This window comes from Castor canadensis, chromosome 6, assembly GCF_047511655.1.
Source record: "Castor canadensis chromosome 6, mCasCan1.hap1v2, whole genome shotgun sequence".
Classification (NCBI taxonomy): domain Eukaryota; kingdom Metazoa; phylum Chordata; class Mammalia; order Rodentia; family Castoridae; genus Castor; species Castor canadensis.
The window spans coordinates 157,677,611-157,696,765 of NC_133391.1; the positions used below are offsets into that span (position 1 = coordinate 157,677,611).

General features: G+C 35.2%; 1 protein-coding gene across 3 annotated transcripts in view; it reads left to right on the plus strand.

The window, feature by feature from the left end:
- Window positions 1–19,155, plus strand: part of Cdh12 (cadherin 12) — a 1,151,540-nt gene that overhangs the window by 232,385 nt on the left and 900,000 nt on the right. The gene's annotated exons all lie outside the window — the stretch shown is intronic.

Genomic DNA, 19,155 nt, shown 5'->3' on the forward strand with positions numbered 1-19,155 from the left:
AAATTTTATCCTTTTGATTTAGGATGCAAGCAAACATAGACTGTTGATACTATAGTAATTGCATAAGACTTGTTCACTAAAACCAACTGACAAGGAAATTCCATGTCTTAAATTTTAGTGTGGTACAAAGCCATTTAAGTAGAATTTAGGAGACATGAAATCTCCTTTCTTCTCACTGATGTCTTGTGATGCAGGCCTCATGTCTACAAATGTTTCATTGTTTTTGTATTTCATTTTGTTTGTTTTTTAATGTATAACGTTGTCCTGATATTTGGTTTGATTCTTGTCAGTCTATCATAAATCAACAGAAAGGAGAACTTGTCCAGCAAATTTCAGCAATATGCTATTCAAAGATATTTTTTTTAATTCAAGTAGTTCAACCTATTTATTGCTCTTTATATTTTGTTTTTGCTTTTGCAGTACTGGGGATTGAATTCAGGGACTTGTGCTGGATAGACAAGTGCTCTACCACTTTAGCTATGATCCCAAATCCTTTTGCCTTTGACTAAACAGTTCCTTTAGTTTGTTTGCAGATGGGGTCTTGCTCTTGCTTTGCCAGTAATTGCTCGACATCTACCACTTGAGGAACTGGGATTTCAGGTGGAGAGAGGCAAGTGAGCCCCACATGAGCATTAGACTCACTTACTTCCATGGCTTCTCAGTATCAGACCATGTATATGAGTCAGGACATTTTTCATTATTGATGTTCTTCTCTAGAAGTTAAAAAATACCCAATTCATGCCTGAGTGGTAAAAGGCTACTTCCTTCTTAGGGTACTTATAAGAGATAATGGCATGAATGATTAATTACCATGAGTAGTATTTCCCCATATCATCTTCTCTGAAAGAAAAAACAAAATGTGTACTCTCTATGTGAAATTTTGCAAGTTCTCTATTAATGTGCTTATTGTTATCAATGAGTACATAAAGACATGTGACTCATATCCTTGATTTTGTCATGTAGTGAGGCTTTCTCAGGAGGGAAGCTGATTGATATATTTAAACACAAGAACTTTTTTTTTCTGGTTTGTTTCTTTGAACTATTTCCATTTTCATGTTTGTTGAAGATATTCCAGTTTTTATAATCTTTAATTGCTCAACTTTAAATTTTTTTGTGCAGAACATAGTGTTAACTTATTTGTTTTTACAGCAACTTTAAGAGTGTGCCAAATAAATTGTAGGATTGATACTGTCAATGATTGCTCACCAAATAAAACCTAGGTTTCTTGAATAATCACATATTGTTTTCCAAAAATTAGATTTATGGAAAAGGAGTGAATTGATTTAATGTAATTTTATTTTCCACATGTAGGAGTTATTTTGCTGATTCATTGAAAAATAGGCCTTGCAACAAAAGTAAACATCCTTTTTAATCAATGATAGGCAAATCACACAAATTTCAGGGACTCAGTGTGAGCCTAAAAGAATAAATCATGATAATAAGTAGACATTAATGTGAAACCAGCTGACTTCCCAAAGTGAGTAATCAATGTTATTGCAATACAAACTTATGGGCTGAGAAAAAGACTGGGAGTTGCCATTAAATGCTAGATCTATTTCATGAAGTCTTAATAATATTAAATATTTGTGGTCTCTTTCAATATACCTTGTACTTTTTCAATGCAAGAAGAGTCAGGTATCTGTCTGACCTTGCTTTAATTTGATTTAAGCATCAATACAAAAGCTTCATAGGCACATTGTGAAGTAAAGTGATTTAGTTTTTCATTATTACCTCTGGGAATTATGGGGCATTCTGAACATAAATTCCAACGTGAGCCCCATTCACTTGCACAGTAACCAAAAGGAAAGTCAATTCTAGAGAAAAAAATCAGAATAGTAAAATGAAATTGGATTGGTGTAACCATTAAGTTATTCCTTTCAATGGAAACTTTTTATCTGTATGTGTTTCTATGTCCTTGTTTCACTTTGAGTTTGTAATATTTGATAGACAAATGCTATGTACTGACTCTTAAAAAATTGTGATAATGTGAATGTTAGCAAACTACATTCAATCAAAAGGACTTCTAATAATATCTAACAAAACATTCAATTTTTTGACCCAGTATTCTTGCATTTCTGATATTCTCATCTTATCATTTCCATTAACACTACTTTGAAACATAAATACAATTAACTTTATTTTTTATGAATCAGCACCCTTCTTTTAATAAAAAAGATATGAATTTTACTCCTAAGCAAATCTAACTTTTTTCTAAGTGAATAAGATCTCTAGGTCAGGGGGAAGAGAAAATTTATCAACAACAGCAAATTGAACCAAATGCAAATGACACAGACTCAAAGACTTCTAAAAAGGCTGTGTCAAATGCTTTATGCCATGCACTGAGTTCAAATATGTACATATCATTTACCTCAAGAGAAAGCTATAATGTTCAGCATTATATTTTTTCTTATTCCATTTCATTTATGAGTAGGGGAAGAGTGAAACTATAAATTATCATTTCTGTAGAAAAGCATTTGAAATTTTGGCATCATTACGTTCTGATGCTAATACATTGGGAAACAATACACTGTCTTTTCCCCTTGTAAGCAGAACATTTATTTGGATATTTATTTGAAAAATATTTGAAATCTTTTGTCATACCATGTCCTGGGTGCTGAGCTGGGAATACAAAGGCAAGGGATTATATTTGTTCCTGACCTACCACTGAGATTGCTGTGTGAATAATCAAATCACATCTATTCATTCACCAAAAATTTTATTGAGTTTTTCCTGTATGAAGAATCATTCATGGCACTATAAATACAGCAAGGAACAAACTTGAGAAAGGCTCAGCTTGCAGGCCACATTTAAGGTGTGAGAACAGATAAACAATAGAAGTAAATGGTTTAATATAATTTTACTGGAATAATACTTTGAATTATACCTGAAGTACCAACAGAAGGAGCCAACAGAGAGGCTATCCATGGGAAGTGCACCCTAGCAGAAAACTTAGTTCACAGGACACACAGCAAGGACAAAGCCAGAGTGATCAAAGAGGCTTGAACAGAGCAGGAAATAAACTGGTGAACATTTGCAGGGGCATATGAGAAAGACTGAAAGATTTTAATACAACTGCAAGTAGGGCTTAGTAATGTACTTTAAAACACAGTATGTAATTGGTTCACATTTATAAGGATGATTCTAGCGACTGGTAGACAACGTATGAGTGGTGTAGGAAAACCGAAAACTATCACAGGAGTCCAGGCAAGATGACAGTGTTTGGATAATAGTAAGCATAGATGAGTTTTGTATATTTTGCTCATTTAGAAGATGTGGGTGGTATAAAGAAAAGTAAAATGTTTTAAAAACAGAATATGTATTTTCAATGTTAATAGGTTAATAGTGAATTATCCATGAATACTGTACAAGAAAAATAAAAACTCTTCACAAAAGAAAAATGACAGTTGTGTTTCTGGAAATTCAACAACAGAAAACAAAAGGGATGTTAGATTATAGGTACAGAAACAAACTAAGGGCACAGATAATAGGTACTAATAATTCCAGGTACTAAACATAATTAAAACAAAAAAGTAAAGGAAAATGAGCAAAAGTATAACAAGAACTGTGTTACTGGAAATTCAGCAACATAAAAAAAGGGGATGTTAGATTATAGGCACAGAAGCAAACCAAGTACACAGATAACAGATACTGATAATTTTGGGTACTCCAAGAACATGATTAAAACAAAATGTAGAAGAAAATGACCAGAAATTATAATTAGAACAAAATTATGATGATGCTAAGAAGTTTCAACATGTCCAATTGGAAAAGCAAACATTTTTAAAATAATTAAATAATAACTAACAGAATAATACTAGATTGTCTTTAATTATAAAATATCAAAGGACTTTTACGCATGCTTTAGTGGAATACACTTTGAGCTAGAGAAAGAAAAAGACATGTACTCTTCCTAGGGAAGTCAACTAACATGAACTGTCCTGAATGTTGGCGAAAACCTAAGGAACTTCAGGAAAATTAAATTTCATTTCCAAGGAATTTAATGAGAATATGATTTTTCTGGAGCACTGTTATCTGGAAAACACAAATTGAGATATCCCAGTTTTGTTTTTGTCTTTTTTTCTAGAATATGTGCTAAATGGTGGGAATTTTGTCTTTTTTTTTTTTGGAAATACCTTAAAATCACCAAGAATTTTGCCTAATATGTTGCTGGCACTCAATTTATTTATTGCATTAATTAAATTTTTTTGTAAAAAGAATGAAGAGCAAAAATTGTTTTACTTACAGAAATTAAGTAAATGTTTATCTCAGTTGAATCTTTCACATTGTTGGGTTGACTGTGTAGAATTCTGAAAAAAAAAATATATATATATATATATAAGGACTGCCCCTTGAATTTCTGATCTAGTTGTAATGAGACAGATCAGATTTTAATATTTCATGTTCCCATATTAGAATACATCATCCTAGGTTCAGGAGGCCTAAGTAGACTCACACTCATCAGGGAGGACATGATCAGAAAACTTGGTTTAACGGGGAAAAATGAAATGATCTGTTCAGTTACAAGAACTCGTGTTGCTGGAAACTGGAATGTAAAAGTGTTATTTCTAAATGTCATAAAATAGCCTGTACAGAACACTTGATACTCTGATGATAGTTTGGTCCCATATGGGTTGTAATTTAGTTCAGGGCAGTCTGCAGTTTGGTTTAAGATAATTGGGTACAGATGGCTACTTTCAAACAGTGCCTTGTAGTTCCATCTATGAAAATTTGAAAGAAAGTTTAAATGTTAACACAGCAAAGCTATAAAAAGGTGTTCAACTCCATAATTACTGCCAGTGTTGGGATTAATTCTCAGGTTATGTAACTGCACTTAAGTCTTGGAGTAGGAATTAGCACAGCTTTTCCAGTGTGTACTGCTCTCAGCTTTATGGCATGATTCTGAATTGCTTGTCATTTCTCTGTATACATATGACAGTACCTCACAGACTACCACTTTAGTTCATGTTGTTCTCACTTACTAAAATGCCCTTTTCATTAATGACCTTCATATGTAACTACTACTCATTCTTTGGCAGTTTAACCAACATGTCTCCTTCTTCAGACAACCTTATCACACAACACTCCTGACAGTATAGGGACTTAGAATGTCTCTTAATGTAACTTTCTGAGAAACTGAGAAAACCTCTAACACAATGATGCATTGGTTATTGATGCATTGGCCTCCCTCACTAGACTTCCAGTTACTTTAGAGTTTCTAATCTCTGTTAGCAAATTTCAATCCAGAATTTACTGTAACCCTTGACAAACAGAAGCTTACCCTTGATTTCTTGATTCTTTTTTGGATTTTTCATCTCTAAAATATACAATTTTCTTCCAAAGGTATTTTCAGAAAAATAATAAAAATAGGAACAATAATAACAAAATTGAAGTTGAGGATGCAGACTAACAGAATCTCCATTTGATGTACAAAGTGATATTGCAAGCTGTTTTTCTTCCTGAATATCATGGTAACTGACAAGAGAGAGGAATGCACTTTCATTAACATGCTCAAATATGCTTTGATGATTTTGATGTTTAACCCATTATAATTAGGAAGATAAACAAACTTTTCTGTTAACCAAAAAGAAATAACGCATACCAGTTTGTTGATTTGCTGCAAGAGGCTTTAATGAGACCATGCTCCTTAATCATCTGCTGATCTTGACACAGGAAGCGCAATCTGCGCCATTTCGAAGTTCTGACTGGGCAATTTCTGCACTTTATTCCCTGCCTGTGAAACTGAATACTTTTGTCCTGTGCTGATACAGCACTTTGCAGCATCTGCTGCTTGTCATACTGAATGGCTTGGTTCTGTTCCCTTTTCTCCTTTCTTTAAAGTGACTCATCACTAGAGGGATGAAAGAGATTTCAGGTTACTGTGTATGTGCTCAGAGGGAGGTGGATGGGTAGCATTGCCTGGAGATGAGAATAGCACACAGATTTTTCTGAGCATATTTTGTTCAGAAAAGTTGACTCATCACCAGAAGTGTAATAGCAGGTTTACATAGGGCTCTTTTGGAGTAATTATAACTTTACATTGTTTGCCTATTTGTAATGGGTAGTACATATCTTAGTATCTCTTTTTGACATGACAAAACTACTCTTTCTTGAAACTTATAGTCTAACATCGTGGTGCACACACCTGTAATCCCAGCATTTGTGAGGCAGAGTCAGGAAAATCTAGAGTTCAAGGCCAGCTTGGTTTAAATAGCTAAATACTTTTGCCCAAACCAAGCCAAACAAAACAAAGGAAAAAAATTTTTTTTCTTTCTATGTCAACAATTTGAAAAGAAAATAAATGCAGAATTTTCTATATTAAATGTTGCCAAGCATATAAAGAATGCCATGTTTTATGTTCATTAGTGATATTGTATGGATATAATGTATTAAAGAGTGAGTTTATTAATGTGTTTATTAATAAATGATTGTTGCCTAGTGGCAACAATCAATGGTACTGGGGTCAACATACTAATTACATCCCTGCAGCTAATTGATCAAGTATTATAGCTTTGACATTCACTGTTTTCTTAACATCTCAACCCTAAACAGAATCAATATCAATTTACTGAAATGATCATCCATGCACTCCCCCAAATAGAAAAGCTGATCTCTCCCAATGTTCCACAAAATACCAATAAATGCTAAAGGGTACTTATTTACTTCTTAAAACACCTTTATGAGACATAATTTACAAGCCATAAAAAGAGCTGTATTCAGTTGATTTTAGTATATGCAGAATTTTGAAAACATTATCACAAAATTAAGAATATTTATATCACCACTTTCCAATGTACTAGGTCTCATTATACATTCTGACTTTTCTAGTCTCTGTATTCAATAATTACTTCAGTTAACATAGACTTACATGTTCTAGATATTTGGTAGAAATTTATTCCTACAATATAGGATTATCATTTCATAAGTGGCTTCTTTCACTTACCACATTTACACAGTCCACACAGTTGTGTACATTAATACTTTATTTTCATTTCTGAATAGTATTCTATTGTAAGGATAAACAACAGCATATTTATCAAATTATCCATTTTGGCCTTTTGTGTAGTTTCCACATTTTAGCTATTATTAATAATGATTGTATGAACATTTACATTCAAGATTCTCAGGACATACGTTTACATTTCTCTTGCTTATAAGAGTGAAAATAATAGATGATATAGTAAATCTACATTAAATATGTTGAGGAACTTGAAACCTGTTTTACAAAGTAACTATACCATTTTATATTCTCACTAGGATTGGATAAACGTATCAATTTCTAAACATCCTTGCCAAAATCTTTCATATCTATCTTTTTATTTATATTCATGTCAGTGAGCATGAAATTTTTTTTATGTTTTTAATATGGGTTACTTAATTATAAATTATTATATAAACCATATTTTCATATGCTTATGACAATTTTTGTTTTTGGCAATATGTATTTAAATTATTTGTCTAACCTTTTGTTAAGTTATTATTATTTTTATTGTTGACTTGGGAAATATGTTGATGTTTCTTCCATATTAAAACCATACAGAATGGGAGAAAATAATTGCCACCTATACATCAGACAAGAGACTGATAACCAGAATATATAGGGAACTTAAGAAACTAAACTCTCCTAAAATTAATGAACCAATTAAAAAATGGGCAACTGAACTTAATAGAACTTTCTCAAAAGAAGAAATTCAAATGGCAAAAAAATCACATGAAAAATGCTCACTATCTCTAGCCATAAAGGAAATGCAAATCAAAACCACACTAAGATTCCATCTCACCCATGTTAGAATAGCCATAACCAAAAACACCACCAATGGCATGTATTGGCAAGTATGTGGTGAAAAAGGAACTCTAATCCACTGTTGGTGGGAATGCAAGCTGGTACAACCACTGTGGAAAAAAATTTGGAGACTCCTTAAAAACCTAAACACAGACCTGCCATATGATCCAGCAATCCCACTCTTGGGGATATACCCAAAGAAATACAACACAGATTACTCCAGAGGCACCTGCACACCCATGTTTATTGTGGCGCTATTCACAATAGCCAACTTATGGAAACAACCAAGATGCCCCACTACTGATTAATGGATCAAGAAAATGTGGTACTTCTACACAATGGAATTTTAGTTAACCATGAAGAAGAATGAAATCTTATCATTTGCAGGTAAATGTATGGAACTGGAGAACATCATTCTGAGTGAGGTCAGCCAAGCTCAGAAGGCAAAAATCTAATGTTCTCCCTCATATCATGGATCACATGATAAGGGGAGAGCTCATTTTGGTGATACAGAAATAGGTAGAAAACCCAAAACATGAAAGTGTTTGATGTCCCCACTCTAGAGGAACTAATACAGAAACCTTAAAGCAACAGAGGTTATCATGAGAAGGGGATCAATAACCAGTGTAAAGATCAGTTAGAGATGACTCAACGTGGGTCATAACACATGTACATGAAAACAATGGTAGGAATCTTTCTGTATAGCTATCCTCAACTCAACTAGCAAAAACACTTTGTCTTCCTTGTTAGGCTTGTCTCTTTTCTTTGACAAAACTAGTGATAAAGGCAGAACACGACCTGCCTGGAACTGAGGAGGGAAGGGGAAAGAGGGTTGGGGAGGGGGGCAGGAGGGAGAAATGACCCAAACAATGTATGCACATGTGAATGAAATATAATAAAAATAATAAAAATAAATAAATAGATAAAATAAAAATCATACATGGGATACAAGTACTCTACCAGTTTAGCCTCATTTGCAGCCCCTTTTGTTATCAATTTGTTTCTAAGGCAAAGTCTTCCTACTTTTTTGGCCAGACTAGCCTTGAATTTATAATCTTCATGTCACTGTCTCCCGCGTTGCCTGAATTACAACTATGGGGCATGATGCCCAGATGACTTTTTATCTTTCCATTTTATTGATGGTGTGTCCTTTGAAGCACAAAAGTTTTCGTTCTTTTTTTGTTTTGACTTCAGATCCCACACTTGCTGGGCAAGTGCTCTACCACTTGAGACACTCCACCAGCACAACAAACTCTTTGTTTATGTGGGGATTTCTTCTTCATTTGAGCAGGATAGTTTATTGCATATACAATTCTTTGTTGACTGCATTTTTCTTCATTCATTTGAGTATACATTCTCATTGGGTAGTAGCTTCTGTGGTTCCTGATGGAGGGCCCCATGTACATGATAAGTATGGGATTTTTTGTTTGGTTGGTTTTCTTTTGTTTCTTCTATTTTCCATGATTCTTCTTTTAACTTTCACTTTCAATACCTTGATGATGATGTACTTAAATTTAGTGTGCATTTCTTTAAGTTTACTTTGTTTTCACCAAAATTTAATGGATACATTAAGGCTTTTCATAAAATTTAGAAAGTTTTCATCCATAACTTACTGAAATATTCTTTCTGAGTATTTATCTGTCTCATCTCAACCTGAGTTATGTATATATTTGCTACTATAGTTAATAGTTTATCTTGTTGATTACATTTATTATTTCTGCTACTTTTCTTGGATCATTGCAATTGCCCTGTTCTCATACTAATAGTTTTGTTTTTTCTGGCAGCTAAAAAATATTTTTGAACTTCCGTTATTTTTAATTCAGTTTTTCAATTATTAAGCTTTTCTACTTCAGAATTTAATTTGACACCCTCTTTTTCCTTTAATTTTTCCTTGATTTCCATTGTTTTTCTTTACATATGAGATATTACTCTCAAACTTTCCTTTAATTTTTTAAACAATTTTTCTTCGGTTTTTGAACATATTTGTACAACCTGCTTTAAAATCTTTGCTTATGTTATCTCATTTACCAGGTTTTGCTACATGTTTCTTAATATTTATTCTAAATACCAATATCCAAAAGGACTTGAAAACAGGTATGAAAATCTTTGCAAATCTGTAATTGACTGATGTTGGCCCACAAGTTTTGTTTTTTAATTTTCAGACCTACTTTTGTTGTTAAGCCTAACAAACTCCAAATTGATATAGGAGATACCTTACTAGTTTTGTTTTCTGTAGAAGTGTTAAATAAGTGTAAAGTTATATAATGATTGCCTTTTCGTCAAAATTTCAATTTAAATAATCGTATCACTGCTGGATTGCATACATGTAGGGTGTGTGTGTGTGTATTTTGGGAGTGATGTCTGGTTATTGATTCTGTTCATTTCCAACAAGACCGTGGTCATATTTTATAATTAATACCCAGTTGATTTTGGTAAGTGTATTTCTGAGTGATATATTCATTACATTTTAACTTTCAGATTTCTTATTATTGAATTTTCTTTATAAATTCCAGCAATGATGGTGTGTCCTTTCTTTATTCCTAATGTTAGCTGTGTACATACTATCTAATTCCTTCTTTCATCTCACTAGAGAATTGTGCATTCTATTAATTTATTAAGACTCACTTTTACTTTGTTGAGATTTCTTGGGTGATTTCCTATTTTATTTATTTATTTATTTTTGTTAATAACTCACACCTTTTAATTTGGGTTTAATCTGAGGGTCTGTTTAAAAATAATATTTCTCCAGATAGATGTGCAGCTCATTAGTTTTAAGCCTTTCCTCCCCTTTAATGTAAATCATATATAAGTCTAAATTTCCCGTGGATACTGTTTGTGGTCATCACAATATTAGTGTCCCAACATTGTCAATATCCTAATACTTAATAACTTTGAATATATTAGCTTATATGACAAAAGGTACTTCACAGATATAATTGTGTTAAAAACTCTGAACCTGGAAGATATTCCTGTATTATATAGGATGACGTAATATAAATTCAAGATTGCTGTACAGACAAAAGCTGAGACATGGTAGGATTTTAGAAGCTATATTACCGTCTCTGAAGAGTAAGGGACCACAGTTCAAAGAATTCAGGTACCCACTATGAACTGGAAAAATATTCTCTTAGAAACTCTAGAAGGAATGCAACTCTTCCAATACCTTGATTTCTTTTTTCATTAAGACCGATTTCAGAATTCTGACTTGCAGAACTGAAAGAAAATAAACTGGTTTGTTTAGACTCTAAGTTTATGGTAACTTGTTATAGTAGAAACACAAATTTTTGCACTGAATTTGCTGTATATAAAAATTAGTTTTATAAAATATCAGTTTTAGATAATATTAATATCCATTAAAATACCTTGTACTCACCATAAGTTTCTGTTCTGTGTGTGATTAAGGTTTAAGTAAATGATATTTTTCTAACTTTATTAGATTACAGTTAAATTATGTTTTCTATGTGATACATTCTATGATACGTTACTTAGCATTTTATCATTTCTTATCAATTTCAGCTGTTGGCTATTCCAAATATATAGACTAGTAAACTAGAAATTAAGAAAGATGGATTATAATGTAAACTAGAAGTGAATAAATTGATCATTTTTTGTGATTTCTACTTTTTACATATTTGCTGATATTTTTATCTTTGTGTTCAACCAATTGTTGAGAAAATGTGTTAAATTCATCTGTATAATTAATTTCTGTGTGATAATTTGTGTTTAACGTCTATTTTTAGAATATATTAAAGTTGTTTCTCATTACTTACCTGAACAATACAATTTGAAACAACTAATCAATTTTCTACAGAATAAAAATAATGCTTTGCTATTTCTCAAGCACGCCACAGTTGTTAAGGCAACTTTGCATACAATCATTGAGAGACACCAAGAACAAGTAAGAAATGGAGAAAATTTGGTTTAGCAAATACAGAATTATTTTGTAATGGGATCAGTGCATCAAGGGAGACATTATTCCATAAGAGAACTGAAGCTTAGATTTTAGTAAGACATTGAAATAAATTTTGAGGATTTGATTTTTTACACAAATCAAATGAATGGGAAGATGCATGTGTTATTATAAAAGAAAAGATTAAAAAACATTTAAAACATAGAACATGGAATTGTACAAATCTCAGTTGTTAATTTCAGTTACAAAGCCCTTAATCAAAACTGTGCATTCCAGATTCAGAGACAATGTCACAAAACTTCAACTGAACCATCAAACACCCATGTGGTCAGGAGTACAGTCACCTTTAATGTAAAATCAGCAGGGGTTTACATCTATTTGGATCAAAGTATCAGAATTTGTACGATATTTTAAATTTTCTCTGCTAAATTTTCACAGAATTGTGCTGCTTTTTAAATGATAAGGATGACTTCTCTGGTAATATATAATATGTATAATGCATGGTCTTTCATCTGTTCAAAAGCAGCATAGTATGAAAAGAAATGGAGACAAAACGAATAAACAAAATGCCTCAAAAGTATAAGAACTACTCAGTTTACCACTAGAAATCTGACTCAAAGAAATAGGGAAAATACAAGGTGTTAAAGGCTTTAGAATTTCATGACTTTAATTTATCTTTGAGTAATCTATAAGGGCAAGCAGATCTCCTCAGTTACTGACCCCTGGGTTAAATATTCAGGAAATGTGAGACTTTCCCAATATTTATGGTGATGACCGGACAGCCACAAGCTCATTGCTGAGTCATACTGCCGGTGAAGGTCAACACAGAATTCAAAGTTCAAGTACAGTGCAACAGAGCTTGCTGAAGGATGTCCAATAGTGATGGAAGCATCCCAGAGCTCCCAAGTGTAAACTGGGACTATACCTGCAATACCTGCCATAGTAGGCAAATCTCTCACTGAACCTGCTACAGATGCTATAACTTCTATCCTAGAGGATTCTTTGCTGTGGCATTGGGACTCTGGATACAAGCTGTTAAGGACCCATAATAGCCTGAAGATGTAATTATTCTCAGTGGTACTCATAGCAGAGAAAAGGTAAAATGGTGTATCCTTTTGTGGATTAATCTTTGTCCTTGAAATCATTTGTACTCATTACTCTAATGGAAAACAATATGTCATTTAGATGTCTGCAAATTAAATATTGTCTTAATTTAAAAAAGAATTTGTGATTGCATTTGTAATGGACTTTCTAGACAGAGAAAGCTAAAATAAAATCTCAACTCTGCTTCTTTTTAGCAAATTGACTTTGGGCAAGGTGGTTGACATCTGTCTCTCAGGGTCAGCATTCGTGATATGGACATACTTTATCTCATCTATTCAGCTCAGCATTAGCGCCATTAGTTGCTTATGAATTGTATTTGTTACTATAGCCCTAGATTTAGCTTTTGGCAATTTATAGGGAAAAATACAATGAATTTCCTGCTAATATAAAGCTACAGCATCGGCTATCAGAGCCTATGTTTCAGAAAGTATAGATAGCAACTGAGTATTTAGTTATAATATAATTAGGCTGAAATCAGCTAATTATATTATTTTCCTTGAATTAAATAATACAGTTTTTATGTTCAGACAAAAGCTGACAAAAACAGAGTCCTTTTTGCAAGCACCATGATTAATCTGGATATTGGTTAATAACAGGTTAAAAAAACTAAAGAGGATTAGAGGAGATGGACCAGTTGGAGTTCTAATACATATATGCATGGAGATATCACATGGAAACTCCCTATGTAGGTATCTTCATCTAAAAATAGCAAAAAATATCATGGGTTTTTTGTTTTGTTTCTTATTTTTTTTCTTCTAAAAAATTAGACGAGGGCAGAACAGATCCTGAGGAGGTGGGGGGTTGGCACCAGTAGGAATGAGGAAGTGGTGGGGAAAGGGATGGGGGGGTGATAATAATGAAAATAATGTGTACACATGTATGAATATGCAAAAATAATACCTGTTGAAAATGTTCAAGGAATTGGGGGAGGGGGGAAAAAAGGAGAGTGGTGAAAGGGGTGAATTCAAGTATGATATATTTGATACACTGTAAGAACTTTTGTAAATGTCACAATGTACTCCCACCAGCACAATAATAAAGGAAAAAAAATGAAATGAGGAGTTCTGAAAACAAAATCTGGAATTGAAAATATACACCAGGATTGATCAATGAGTCAAGCCATGGGGATGAAGCAAACGTGTTGTAATTGACATCACATGCACATCTGTCTAATAATTATGGTGAGGTACTAAAAAGTATTGTGAAGTTTTCCTCAAGATAGGAATGAAGTATGCTCTTAACTACTCTTTCTTCCTCTCTCTTGCCTCCTTTCCATACCAGTCTCAGTTCATTTTGGCTTACTAAAACAGAATGCTGTAGAATAAGTTGCTTATAAATAACAGAAATATATTCCTATACTTGTAGGGGCTGGAAAGCCTATATCAAAGTACCAGCCACTCCATGTAGTATGGCTGGAGAATGCCTTCTAATTCATATATGATACTTTCTTTGCTATATTTTTATATCTTGAAAGGCATTTTGGGGGCCTGTTTTATAAGGGCACTAATCTCATGACAGTCGCATCCTCATGACCTATTAACCTCCCAAAAGTCCAACTTCTTATACCACTCCATTGGGAATTTGGTCTCAGCATATGACTCTTGGGAGGATTCAAATATTCAGACTATGGCAACTTTTCTCCTTCCACCTTTATCCTTTTCACCTCCCCTTTCCTTTCTTGCTTTTCTTCTTTCCATCATATGAGTAAAGATAGTTTTATTTTTGATAGACTTTGAAGACGCATCTATTTGTATGTATATGTATTATAAAAAAGACATGTACACATTTAATTTATAAATATTTCAAAGGTGTAGAAAAATCGGGAGAAAACATAAACAGTACATATATGCATTATATATGCATATATACATGTATATCAAAATATTATTAAATGTTTGCCATACGTGCCTCATCAATTTACCCTGAAGTATTTTAGCTACAATCACAAATATATAAATATTGCTTCCTAAAATAACTAAGTATTCACATCTAAAATACGAGGGCGGTTTCTACATTTTAAAGTTACATTTGAACAATTCATTCTAATTTTCTAATATCATGTAATTCATACTCTATATTTCTATAACCTCTCTTTTTCTCCATAGTTTTCATATATGCTTTGTTCAACCATGACAAAGCCAAGAATTACAGGTTATATTTTGTTATTGTATTTCCTAATGTTTTCTTTTGTTTTTACAGTATTGATTGGTTAAAGAAAGTAGCCCCCCTGACATGTTTGAATCACTGCGGTTTAAATACCTTTGAGAATTTTACCTTACAGATGATATGTGCACTGTATATTATTTACATTCACAAGGCACCCTGACACTGGTCTTCTGGCCTGTAATGTTGGCAAGACTATTTCTTCAAGGAAGTAACAACCTGATCCTTCTGCTTTAAAGTCTCCTCTCAAAAAGCAAATAATCCATAAGACCATACTTAGACAGAATGTATATGTTTAGGTCTCATTAATATTTTACTCAAAGACTTTAGAAGGTGGGGATGCTCTACCCTGTCAGATGCCACAAACTTATTTCCAAGCCTACCATTCACCATATATGTATATTATCTCTGAAAGAAAAGAGCTTTTCCTCATCAATCAGGCTATGTGATTAAGTGACAATGCAGCCTTTCTAGAAAAGAAGGATAAATCCTTAATGTAAGGAGCTGCCAAATAAAGACCACACCATGTGTGGAAAAGAAAGATTTATTAGGAACCGGACCACAGGGCTGTCACCCTAGGGTTCAGAGTGCAGCAGCTTGGCTGAAATGGGTAGTGGGCTTTATAGGAGGGACCAAGCCATGGGGGAGGGAGAGAGTCTGTGGTCTCTGATTATCTGTGATCACTAGATGGAACAGGTGGACATGCCTGACTAGTTGAGTAACTGGAAGTTCCTGAGTTTTTGCAAACAGAGCAGGGAAACAAGCAAGGGAGTTTGGCAAGTGGTCATAAATCAGGGAGTCTGTTTTCAGTGCTAGCCTCGGGACCTTCCACCCACCCCAAGAATGCCAGAGATAATATTCCAGCCTTTTGTTGGTATTATGGGTGCCAATTCATCTAGCTGCTTCATGCTGAGTGAGGGCATTGTTAAGGGGTGGGTTCAGCTGGAATTTGGAAATTTGTGTGGTCCCCAGGAATGGAGGCTGATGGTTTTTCCCAGGCTTCATTTGCAGACAAGGCCAATTGCTGGTAAGTACACCTGTGGTAGAAAATTGAGAGCCAGATGAGGACTAAGAACTTATGTAGGAGAGGAAGAATGAGAGAGTTTGTGGGAGAAGTATAGCCATGTGGCACCAAGCAGTACAAAAGAGTACTCATCCTTTGTTGTGGTGGAAGAGTCTGAAGTTGGTGGGCATTGTTTTATCCTCGAGAGGTGCTGCCACTAGGGGATCCCACTGAGCTTGACAGTGGTGGATGTTGTAAGAATGACCAGATGAGGTCCAGTCCACTGAGATCCCAATGGAGGGTGTCAAAGATCCTTGAGGAGAACAAGATACCCTGGTTTAACAGAAATTATTACAGGGCCCTCTGATGGGTTGGGCAGGATCTGGTCTGCATGTTCTCTGAGAAGACTTCTGAGAAGGCTACGGTAAGACAGATAGTCAGCCAAAGGAGCAAGCTCTGTTGGAGGCAAGTTTCCTAAGAGAAATGGGCAGCCACACATTATTTCAAAGGGGCTCAAGAAGGAAGGGCTTTGGGGGTGGTCTCGTGTGGTGGGTTTTTCTCATTGGCCATGTATTCACGGGATTTCTCAGGTGAATTGGTTTGGTTTGCACCTTTATTGGGGGAGGGGAAACAATCTTGAGAGCATTTATTATATAAGACCCAAATAGAAATATTAGAAGGAGCATAAAAAGATATCTGTTAAGGGCTGCATATTTAGGGATGTAATTTCTGCAAAATCCTGTAACTCCCAAGAAAGCTCTAAGCTATTTTATGGTATGGGGGAGTGGGAAACAGAAGATTGGGTGGATTCCCTCATGATTCAGGGAGTGAGTCTGTCCCTTTAAGACTATACCTTGGTGGGTGACCTGTGGGAGGCATAATTGAGCCTTCTCCTTAGAGACCTTGTAACCCTGGAAGTCAGAAAGTTTTTAAAAGGACTCAATTGCCCTGCAGATGAGGAGCTCTGTGGCTCTGCACAGAAGTACATCATCAACATATTGAAGAAGGGTGGCCTCTGGGTAGTGCCAACTTAATAAGTCTCTGGTTAGGGGTTCGCCACCTAGATGAGGTCTGTCTTTAAGCTCTTGTGGCAAAACTGACCAGGTTAGGTGCTATGAAGTGTTTGTGGGATCTTCAAAGGCAGACAGAGGCTGACTGTCAGAATGCAAGTTAAATGCAACACTTTTGGATAAAAGAGAGCTTTAGCTCATTATTTTATATGAATTTACATTTTTAAATTTGTAAATGTTTGTACCATATTTAGATAAAGTATATACACAACACTGTTACAAGGTGGTCATTTAAGAAACATGAGCAGATATGTAAATGAACTCTGATTTAGTAGCACTTAAAGCTTGACAAGATCAGCAGAAAACACAAATAATTTCTTTGATAAAGTGTTTTCTTATAGTTGTATTTTTTTGTAGATGTTACTAAGACTGGAAAAATATTAAGATAATCTTGTTTTTTTATAGACACAGAGAATTTGATTTTAGTTTGACACGACCTTAAAATCTTTTAGGCAACTCTTAGATTATAGTCAATTTTAACTTTATTACACATTGAAGTTTACCAATCTATATATTTTCCAGTTGTTTACTTTGTAATTTGCATTTTAAAATTAACTTTTATAAGAATTTTAAATTTAAGTAAAATTGCCTTTCTTTTTTTGGCTGGTGGAGGAGACCATCCACCCCACCACGGAGATCTGTGAAGGATAAAGCTTACTTGAAAAGTCAGGTAGCACCAAGTAGGTGATTGAGGCCCACCTGCTACTTGGACTTTTACCCTGGCTCCTCCGAGGGAGGTGATCTTGAAGGGGGCCGAGGTCCCAGGGCCACATCAGTCTTCTGCTGCCAGGCCCAAGAGTTCCGTGAGGCCTTCACTCTGTTGAGAGTGGGAGTGGGAAAGTGACCTACCTTGCAGAGACAAAGAAGGGCAGTCGTCCTCCAGTGTCCATTCTGGCCACATTGTGGACAGGGTCCTAGTGGCAGGCGAGGTGAAGGGCAGGTTTATTTTGCCCAATCTCTTTTCTGGTTGTACTTGAAGCAGGCTCCAGGAGGCAGGAGTTGTTGTCCGGCCTGTGCCAAAGTTGGAGGAGGTGGCCTCAGGGAAGCTGGGCCTTTCACTGGTCTCAAGCCCCATCTCAGTTCTTAAATACCTTAAATGCCATTTTCACAAGATCTCCCTGGGGGGGGTTGAGGGCCACCCCCTGCCTGTTTAAGTTTTCTTCGAATATCAGGGAAGGATTAGGAAATAAAATGAGAGTTAAGAATAATTATTCCAACCCTGGAAGGTGGGTCTAGTGCCCAGTCATATCATATGATTGGGTTAAGTATTTAAATTCTTTTATATAGGAGGCTGAGTCATTAGAGAAGGAGCCAAATCCACTTTCAATTTGAGAGAGGTCAGTCATGAAAAAGGGCACATGAACTCTGATAATGCTGTCAGCTCCTGCCACCTCCCAGAGTGGGTATAGATGGGCTGGGCATACTTGGGAGGAGGTATGTGAGTGGGTATGGGACCCAGGTGGAAGGAGAAGGGTGAGGGTGTAGCAGGGGCTGAGGGAAAGGCTGGCAGTGTTGGTTCCTGAGAAGCCGATGGCTTGGGGTCAATAGTGACTACTGTAGAAGGAGAATAGGGTGGCAGATGTTTGGGAGAGCCAGCAGGAGTGGAAGAAGGGGGGTCTGAGTCAAGGAAGGATGGGGTGGGAGAAAAGATTGATGTAGAAGACTGGCAAGAGGAGTTGGGAGGTGGGCAGACAGAGTCCATGAGGTCACAAGTAAGAGAGTTCTGTGGGAGGGAGAGACACAGTCCTTGGGGAGCAGGGTTTGTCGCTGGCAAGGAGGATTTGAATGACGTTACAAGATTGGAGCAGGGAAAGTCAAGAGCAGAGAGAAAGAAAAGTTTAGACAAATGGAATTTCAGATCACTTGCCATTGCAGTGGCAGAAATTGTCAAGATCTAGAAGTATGTGAAAATCAGTTGCTTAGGTTTCATATCATCTTGGAGACCAAGGGGAGGGTGTAGAGAAAGTATCTCAGTGGATGCATCTAATGTATAATGTGTGGTCCCCATAATGTAGAAGAAAAGGAGAGAGAGAAAGAAAGAGAGAGAGGCAGGTGCCTTGGTGACTTTACTCTTCAGGCCAATATAGACCTAGGTCAAGATCTAGCCTCCCTTAAGTGACTTAGG